Source organism: Trichosurus vulpecula, chromosome 3 (genome assembly GCF_011100635.1).
Source record: "Trichosurus vulpecula isolate mTriVul1 chromosome 3, mTriVul1.pri, whole genome shotgun sequence".
Lineage (NCBI taxonomy): Eukaryota > Metazoa > Chordata > Mammalia > Diprotodontia > Phalangeridae > Trichosurus > Trichosurus vulpecula.
The window spans coordinates 100,310,780-100,321,457 of NC_050575.1; positions in this window are offsets into that span (position 1 = coordinate 100,310,780).

Here is a 10,678-nt window from a genome sequence, read left to right on the forward strand (position 1 = left end):
AAGTCATTTAACCTTGTTTGCTTCCGTTTCCTCACCTGTAAAATGAGCTGGAGAAGGAATGGCAGAGCACTCTGGTATCTTTGCTAAGAAAACCCCAAATGGAGTCAAGAAGAGTCGGATGCAACCAAAATGACTGAAAAAAATAGCAAATATATGTATGCCTATATATATTATGTAGTGTGTACACACACACACACACACACACACGATTGGAAGAGTTTAGCTCTATAAAGAAGTATGAAAGATACCAAGGATTGTAATCTCTTTGAGGACAAGGGATATTTCTTAATCATATCTTCCTCTGAGTCTAGTACATGGCTTAGGGGCTTTTAAGATAGGAATTTCATAGGATTTAGAACTGCACTTTGGAAATCATCTAGTCCAGATGAGGAAACTGAGGCCCAGACAGTGGGTGGTTTACCCAAGGTAATAGGAAAAGGAATGAATGAATGGAAAAGCATTAATAAGTGCTTATTATTTGCCAAGCATCATGTGAAGCTCTGTGAGGATTGTATCAGGAGGACCGAGTTTATAATCTCAAAGAGGATCATAAACATGTCTGAAAGGTTCGGAACCGCCGAATATAAGAAACTCTCAAAGTAGAAGGCAGAAGAATCAAAACATTTATTTAGGCTCCACAGTAACCAACCCATGAACCAGAAGCCCCATTTTGATATGTTGATCAAAATCTTCCAGGCCCAATAAGTACGCCTTGCAAGAGTAACCAGGAGGCTACAGAGAAGCATGATTGCGTAAAGCAAAATCATGCTTCCCCCTCGATGGTAATAAGATTACCCACTGGCCTGAAGTCTTTGTTCAGCTTCCTCCCGTAGATCAGCTCTGCTACTGACAGCTCCTGCCTCAGCTGTGTCTGTGTCTGTAACTCAAGCTGCAACTGAAACTGACGATGTAACGGTCGCTGTAACTGACGTAACTGTCGTAACTGTCGCTGGCTCCAACCGAAAAAGGAAAGAGAAAGAATCTTCAAGCTGTCCTCTCCCCTTTTATAGGGTTTTTGACATCATCAAGCTCCGCCCGAATGACCAGGGCTGATTGGTTCTTGAGTTGGCTCCTCCCCCTAGGGTAGACCAGGTTCTGGAGCTAACACCTCCCCTCAGCCAGCCCCATGACTCCCCACACAGGAAGCCGTCTGCCTCCCGGCATGCTCCCCGGGCCTCCTGCCCCGGAAGAGCAAGCCACAGTGTCCAGAGGCTCAATGAGGCAAGCTGAGCCATTCAAAGAAAACAAAAGCCATTATGGCTACACTCCACCCCTTGTTATAGGATACATAATCTAATCAGCCATGTATCCTAGAACATACATTGTGATCCAATTACAAAGGAAACTAAAACATATCATTCATTATAAAGCAAAACATATCATTCAGTGACATTCCCAAACATTGGTTAACGATTCAAATGTGATCCACCCCTAGATCCCAGCAAGATAATCTCTTCAATCAATCATCCCCAAAATAATTATTAATAATTCAAATGTCCACCCCTAAATCCTTGTATCCATTACATAGGATCAATAATATCATAACAATAAAACAACACAGCAAGGATAACACAAAATAAGTAAACAGAACACTATCATCATTTCCACCCCCCTTGAACGATTGGGGCTCAAAATCTTGGGGTGAGGGGTGAAGGTCTCATTTTCCATAGCTTCTTCATGCTGAAATTGGATGTAGAGATGGCCCTGCCCCCAAAAAGTCCCATTCCAGAGGTCATTTCTTTAACGAGCTGGCAGGAATTCCAAGAATGCTACATGCTTAGGCAGTCACCGGAAAGTGCAGGGTGCTTAAGCCTGAAGGAAACAAAACTAGCAACAAGGTTAGCCAAAACAAAGGACAAAAAGAATAAACAAGTATGGACTATAATTCTTCAAATAAAATCATCTCAAGTTTGGTTGAGATTTCAGTTATGCAAAGATCCAACATCAGAGCCAAACTCAGGTGGGAAATGTTTCTTTTCAAAAGGAACATAATGAGGAAGCCAAGAGGATCCCACCCTAGATATAGACTAAGATTGTCCTCCCAGCCTTTCTCCAGATGTACAAGTTTTCATCCGTTAATCACACAAGGTCACCTTCAGTCTGAGTGGCTTGTAGGCTTGCAGGAGCAGTTCTTATTTCCCTATTTCTCGTGTTATCAAGTCCTCTATACATTCTGTATAATTCATTGGTTGGAATTCCATCTATCATTTCAAAACCTACCCCTGCTCTCAATAAAGTAGTAAACATTTCTTTCCTTGTTACTCTCCTTTGGCGCCAAGTTTGCTGGTTATTCACCCTTCTCTCTCGAGGAGATCTATCCCTTCCCCAGTCACCTAAGTCATATAACTGTAAAATCTTATTTATCACTGTTGTAAGACGGCTCCCTACTTCTCCAAGTAATAAATTCAAAATTAGTTGTTTATAAGCAGGGGGAGCTGTCCTAATTATTAAATTCCTATGAGGCAGTTCCATTGAATCATTGTAATATTTGTCTGCAGTTCCTGTCATAATGGCAGTCTTCATTACCTCCTCCTTTAGTCTCATGATACAATCTCTAAGTGAATACCAGGGTCTGTGCTCAGTGGGCCACATAGAATCAGTAGCATATCTCTTATTGCATCCCACAGCGGCTAATGCCAACAGAGTAGTCCTGCTATCACCATCTCCTTGCTGATGATGTTCCCTAAAAGCTTGTTGAACTAGAGGATCATGGCTGATACCTATGAATCTCATGCAGTCTGTCCCATCTACTGATATTCCACCGGCCCCTTGATCACTGAGTCTTACCATCCAAGATATCAATGGTTCTCCTATTCTTTGGCTGAATCTACTCAAAATATCTGTGACCTCTTGCGGTGAGAAATCTTCCTGAATTTCCCTTGTAACTGAATCTTCACCTCGGGTTTCTGTCTTCCTCCTTTGTATGGGTCGAGCCCTTGTCTGATCATTTAACCATCTCCTATTCTCTGTGTGAGGCACATCCTGAACCCCAGTAGTGTTTTGTGCCTCAGCCCCTAACATTGTCTCATTCTCTCTCCACTCACTTCCTCTGCCACCATGGCTAGGACGAAGCAGGCAGTCAGGCTCTTTCTGGGCTGGGTTGAAATGCACTCTGGGCTTTTTTGGTCTCCTGTTGCTCTTAGCCACATTAATAGAAAAGTTCTCATTTGAGTCAGTTTGGTCTTCTGCTATCTGAGATTCCCCTTCTTCCTGTGGGGTAGGAGTGCCCCCATGTCTTTCACTTAATCTCAATCTTTCGTATACTAGCCGGTAGGCTGATAACACTATCCAGCTTTGCCTAGATAGTGATGCCCCTGACTGAATCCCAACTTCTCGTAAACACTTTTCCAAATCCCTAGGATCTCCTCTCCGTAGCCTTGGTTCCCAGTTTTCACAGGGTCCAGCTTTTTTAGCCAATTCTTTTGCTAGGGAGGAATAAAATGGATCCTCCCATCCTGGGATATTCATCTCTTCCTCTGAAATTGTTCTGCTTCTAAATAGAGATCTTATACCTAGCGATCCTGTTCGTGACGCCAAATGTATCAGGAGGGCAGAGTTTATAATCTCAAAGAGGATCATAAACATGTCTGAAAGGTTCGGAATCGCCGGATAGAAGAAACTCTCAAAGTAGAAGGCAGAAGAATCAAAACATTTATTTAGGCTCCACAGTAACCAACCCATGAACCAGAAGCCCCATTTTGATATGTTGATCAAAATCTTCCAGGCCCAATAAGTACGCCTTGCAAGAGTAACCAGGAGGCTACAGAGAAGCATGATTGCGTAAAGCAAAATCATGCTTCCCCCTCGATGGTAATAAGATTACCCACTGGCCTGAAGTCTTTGTTCAGCTTCCTCCCGTAGATCAGCTCTGCTACTGACAGCTCCTGCCTCAGCTGTGTCTGTGTCTGTAACTCAAGCTGCAACTGAAACTGACGATGTAACGGTCGCTGTAACTGACGTAACTGTCGTAACTGTCGCTGGCTCCAACCGAAAAAGGAAAGAGAAAGAATCTTCAAGCTGTCCTCTCCCCTTTTATAGGGTTTTTGACATCATCAAGCTCCGCCCGAATGACCAGGGCTGATTGGTTCTTGAGTTGGCTCCTCCCCCTAGGGTAGACCAGGTTCTGGAGCTAACACCTCCCCTCAGCCAGCCCCATGACTCCCCACACAGGAAGCCGTCTGCCTCCCGGCATGCTCCCCGGGCCTCCTGCCCCGGAAGAGCAAGCCACAGTGTCCAGAGGCTCAATGAGGCAAGCTGAGCCATTCAAAGAAAACAAAAGCCATTATGGCTACAGGATACAGTCATAAGTTAGTCCCTGTCCTCAGGGAGCTTATATTCTAATAGAGGGAGACAACATATAAAGGGAAGTGGTGGCCAGGGGTGGGCATTTTGGTTTGAGAAGCCACAGGGATGATGAGTGGAGCCGTAATGGAGGAGTTGAATGACATTCCCTTTCCAGTAGCAATGGTAGTGTTGAGTTGATTGTAGTTCGAGCATCAGGAGGGTAGGGACGAGGATGGGGTAGAAAGGTATCACACTCACAGGATGAGAGTTGGAAGGTACCTTAGGGCTCCTCTAGTCCAGTGGAGACACCAGAGGCACCCCCACTATCATTCCTGATCAGGGGTAGTCCAGCCTCTGCTCAAAGACCTCCAAAGAGGGGAGACCCATCAACAGCCCAAGGCAAGCCGTTCCACTTTGAGATGCATCTCTACCCCACATGAAGGCCTTTCCAAATACGAGAAGGCAACTATCATCCCTACTCCTCCACTCCCTAGTCATGATGCAACGTTAGGGCAGATGGCAAGATGGCCAGGGTAGAATGTGAAGCATCGCTTGCGGTGGCTGGCTAGAGTGGGCCACATGATACTCATCAATCAGGACAATGGCAGGGAGTGAGGAGGCCAGTGTGGTGTTAAGGCATGAGAGCCAGAGCTGAGAAGGTTAAGTCTTCCAGGAGAGTGCAGTAGCTATGAATAGAAGGTAAGGTCCTTACTACAATCTAAGAAGTATACAATAAATATATATGTTTGAAGTGTCTATATTGTAGGGGGTAAGTAAAGGGAGAAGACCGGAAAATAACCCTGAGTTCAATTCACCATGAACTAGGGCTGAATTACAATTTCTGGGGTGGGGGAAGCATCAAAATCCTTTTTTGTAACCACGATTTGAAAAAAGTGTTCAATGAAGTTCTCTCTATTAATCAATGTTTATTGTCGATTGATCAGAGTAACCAGAAAAGAAAGAGGGCTGGTTATATAGAAAGAATAGATAGAATAGAGGATCAGCTGAGTTCCACCAAATACTTAAGAAGCAGCAGGCAGGAAAGCATCCTGTGTGTTGACTAAACCTGCTGTGGATGATTTACAGAAAGACACGGACAAGGCTTGACCAGGATACTTCCACCCTGTAGCACCGAGGGTAGAACCATCCCAGTGACAGCAGGGATCCTCTGGATTAGTGGCCCTACAAATATGGGCAGGAAGAAGGGAGGAGGAGCCCTCAGAGCTCGATAGAGAAGGCACAAATCCCAAGTTAGGCCTTTAAGCCTCTCCTTCCTACAGTAAAACAGACTCAGAGAAAGAGACAGGCAGAATTAGGGTTGAGAAAGTCAGACATGAGCAGGGGTATGAGTCTCAGGGTCATGATCTAGGAGCCAAGGCAAGTTTGAAGTGTTTGGTTTCAGCATGTAATGAATGCCCTTTGCTGGCCCCACAACAAAATCAAGCAGTATCCTAGCCAAGGCCAGCTCACAGGCTGGGTACACAGCATATTCTAGTGGAACACAGCAGTGGACCAAGAGCTAGGGTTTTACTGCCTTCACCCCTATAGAAGCCATTCATTAGCCTCTTCATGCCTCAGTCTCCCCATCTGTAAAATGGGGTTAATAATCCTGCCCTGTCTGCTTCAGGGGCAGCTAGGTGGCACAGTGAGTTTGGAGTCAGGAAGATTCATCTTCCTGAGTTCAAATCCAGCATCAGGCACTTACTAGCTGTGTGAACCTGGGCAAGTCACTTCACCCTGTTTGCCTTGGTTTTCTCATCTGTAAAATGGCAAACCACTCAAGTATCTCTGCCATGAAAATCCAAAATGGGGGTCCCAAAAAGTTGGAAACGACTAATAAAAATGACTGAACCCCCTGTCTGCCAGGACATCCAGCAGGATAGCATGACAGAAAATGCAAGAAAACACTTTGTAACCCAGATCACTTATATCCCAAAGAAATCAAAGAAAGACCAAAAGGATCTTTTATGTGCAAAAATACAAAATAAAATTAAATAAAAACAGCAGTTCTTTTTGTGCCAAAATATTAGAAGCCAAGGCAGTATCTTCCTACTGGGGAATAGCTAACCAAATTGTGCATATGAATGTAATGGAATATTACTGTGCCATAAGAAATGAGGAAATGGACAATTTCAGAGGAAACTTAGGTTCTGTTGCAGAGTAAAGTGAGCAGGACTAGGACAATTCATACAACAACATTATAGGGCGAAACGACTCTGACAGACTTTAGAACTCTGAGCAGGGTTCTCGGGTTCTAAGAGAATAAGGATGTAACAGACATCTCACCTCCCAACAGAGAGGTGACATGGCCAATGCCAGAATTTGTCTTGCTGGACTGTGTTGATATGTATTGAGGGATTTCTTTTATATGTTTTTAAAAAATTTATTCAGTTGGGGTAGGGAGATAGTGGGAGGAACAGATTAATAAAAAACTACTTTTAAAAGTTTTCAAAGGAATAAAAAATGAAAACACTAGAAAGTGTCTACAGAAAAAAAAATTAAACAGTAGCGATGTGTGTCTATATGCATATACATACATACAGCATGTCCCAAAAGTCTTGTAGTTTTGAGCTACTGAAGCTTAAAAACATACATGTGCAATATAACAGGATGTCCCAAAAGTCTTAGTGTAGTTTTAAGTAATACTTTTAAGCTATACTAGGACTTTGAGGATACCTTGTGTCTGTGTGTGTAGGTGTGTGTAGATGTGTGTATATAAATATGCATGTGTACACACACACACACACATATATATATATATACACATATATATGTATGTATATACACATATTTTTTCCTGGATCTGTGATTCTACGTGGGGGAGTCTTCCAGTGTTGAAATTCCTTCCGATAGTGCAACCAGAAGGGGGACGTAAATGACAATTGGTTACTACCTTGTTAAATTCAATACACATTTAAAAAACCCCTCATGACAGAAATTCATGGTCTCATATGCAGCGCTCTTTTTCTGTTCTTTGCATATTGAAATATTGATTTTTGTGACCATTAAGTTCATAATAAAAAAATTTAAAATATTTGTAAAATATTTTGTAAAGACCTGAAAAAAAAGTAAGTCGTTCTAGAGAGTTTCTTGAGGAATTAAGTGACTTGCCCATGGTCATACAACTAGTAGGTGTCAGAGGCAGGGCCTGACCTATTGACTTTAAGACCATCCTGCCTCTTAGTAGTGATAGTAAGAATGATTAGTAATAATTTCTAGAGGGGATTGGACCTATGATTTCAGTGTTATAGGGAGCCCCCCAATCACTATGGCAGATTGACACCTGTTCTGAAATTCAGTCTTAGGGAGTTGTCTGAGGGCGCTAGGAGATTATGTGAAATGCCCAGCATCACACTGCCAGTGTGCGTCCAGAACTCCAACAACCAGTTAGAGGTAGGATTTGAACCCGAATCTCTCTGATGTTAAGATTGAATTTGTAATATACTAGCCTAGTTGGTGACTGAGGGATACTGCCTTTTCAATAATAGTAACAGTCAACTAACATCTATTAAGCACCTGCTGCATGCTAAGTACACAAAGAAAGGCTGACCGTCCCTGCTCTCGTAGAACTCAGTCTAATGGGAGAGAAAACATGCTAATGACTATATACAGACAAAATGTTCATAGGACAAATTAGGGGCAGTCTGCAAGGGAAGTAACTAAGATGGAGGAGGACTAGGAAAGGCTTCCTGTAGGTTAGGACTATAATAAGTATTATAATATATAGCATATTTTATTTAGTATAATGTATTAGTCTATATAATATATAACATGCTAATAATACCATTTATAGAGCACTTTAAAGTTTGCAGTGATAGTGCCGTATGATTACATAGTTATCTATCTACTACACCATGGTAATTCTCCATTAGTAAGAAGAGATCGTTTAAAGTTAGTCATGGAGGATGGTAAAACAGGCTTTAGGCTAGTTTAGGGGGAAAGGATTTTAATCTGAAAGGAAGGAAGGAAGGAAAAGAAAGAGAGAGAGAAAGGAAGGAAGAAAGAGAGAAAGAAAGAAAGAAAGAAAAAGGAAAGAAGGAAGGAAGAAAGAACAGGAAGGGAGCTTCATAGCTGAATGATACGTGTTAGTCAACATTCCCTGGATGTGGAGGCTGAATGGATAGGAGAGGTCCTAGGGAGCCAGATCGCATAACATACCCCACAGACATCCTCATCAGGTCTAGGCAAACCTATAGAGTGGGAACCATGACTGAGCTGTTGCCATGACAACAAGCACAGGCCTGCTAGGGGTGTGGTCTGATCTAGACGCCCCTATTGCAGGCGCAGGTTGCCCTCTGGTGGCCAACAGATGTCTGCTTTTCATAGAGATGACGCTCTTAGGTTGAGACCAAGGTAAGGCGATGGAGGCAGTTTCAGCTGGTCCCCTCATGGGCTACTTTGTTTCCTGTGTTGTAGGTAAGCCTCCTGCCCCACTTCAGAGGGTGTTTCCAGGGCCTGACAGGGCAGTTCTCTTCCATTCCTCCATCATTCTCCACCCTTTCTCAGTCACATTAGTTTGGTGGAAATGTGGTGTGACAAAATTTCTGTGTAAAGATGCCCTAATCTGGCAGTGGTGGGAAGGCATCTACCTCCAATCAGCTCCCTCCTTAACTCCCCAGAGCAAGTGCCCTTGGCCACCACCCTCCCTTATCCCTTCTTGATTTCCCATTCAATTTCCTCTCCTTTGCCACTGCTCTGTAATAAAAGCCCTTATTAGCATGTCTTGGCTAGTGCAGTTGCTCCCTAAAGGTCCTCACCTCTTTTCACCAGCTCTTTAATTTCATGGGTGCCCAGTGGCCTGTTGACTAAAATTTGAACTATGTCACTGAAGGCTTTTGATAAATTGGACCATCCTACCCCACGCTGCTATCTTGTTTCCATTCCTTCGTTAACTGTGCCCACTGGTCCCCTTTCCTTACTCTGCATGTGAATTCAATCAACTCCTAACTCAAAATGCCACCTTCTCTATGAAGCCTCCTCTGATCCTTGACTAGAAAGGTCCTCAGACGTCACACAGTCCAGCTCTTTCATTTCACAGCTGAGGCCTAGAGAAAGATTCAGTGATTTCATTACAGCTCATTTATTTGATGCTTTATCTCATTTTTTCCTCACAACTCTTTGAGGTAGATACAGTGATGATCCCCATTGCCTCAGGGTTAAGTGATTTGTCCAGGATTCACACTAGTGTGTCAGAAGCAGGATCCAAATCCAGATTTTTATCCATTACACCATCCTACCACCTCTCAAGGCTGTTCAATTCATACAGCCAGCACGAAGAACCATGACTCCAAATCCAGTGTTCTTTCCACAGCATCACACTGCCTTCTCTGATCTCGTGGTAATTTGCATCTATGTATCACTTATCATTATCCACATGGATATCCTATCCACTTACTAAGCCTGCTAAAGGTTAGTTAAAAGAGTATCTTCCCCCACATCCTGTACAATCTTGCATATACTGTAGTCACTTAATATTTGCCAGTTATGGTTATCTAGTGTTGTGCCTAGAGAAGTAACCACCCACACTGCAGCTCATCAATCTCCCCACTTAGCATTTTCCTAGTGCCACGCTCCAACCCCTTAGGGCTGCTTTCTCCTCATCTGAGTTAGCTAAGCTTCCTGTGGGGGGCATTCATTTAACAGGCATTTATTAAGCACCTTCTGCGTGACAGGCACGGTGCTAGGCACTGGGGATACAAACATGGCACAGTTTTTATCCTCAAGGAGCTTGAATTCTAGGTTGGGGTGCGGTGGGGAAAAAAACAACTTCAATATTGAAAAGGAAATACTCCAAAACATATACAAAGTACTTTCTAGGTGTGGAGAAGGTTGGGGGCGCTGTAGGACTGGTGGGCAAGAATTTTGATTAGGCAGCTTCCTACAGGTAGTATGAGCTGAGCTTTTAAAGAAGCTAGGGATTTTATGGGCTAAGAGGGCACAGCAGGTACCCATCTTCACAGGCACCAGGATGGAGAACAATCAGGCTGGAGCACGGTACGTGAAGGAGTATAACAAGCAATAAACCTGGAAAGGCAGTTTAGAACTGGGTCGTGCTGTTAGTTTATTCTACAAACAGGAGGAAGCCACTGAAGTTTCACTCCTGGCCTGATCAGACAGAGCTGTGCTTTAGGGAGCTGCAGGAAGGAATGAGTCTGACCAGGAGTAAAAGCAATAAGCCTTGGCAAACTGACTGCATATGACGGGTGGCAAGGAGCAGCCAAAAGTCGGAGACTCTGAGATTATGAACCTGGGTACCTGAAAATACAGTAGAACACTCAGCAGAACAGGGAAATTACAAAGAGGAGAAGGTTGGAGGGCCAGTAATGAATCCTGCTCCAGATATCCACAGGACATTCAGTTGCTGTCCAGGAGGCAGATGGTGCTGAAGGGTTGA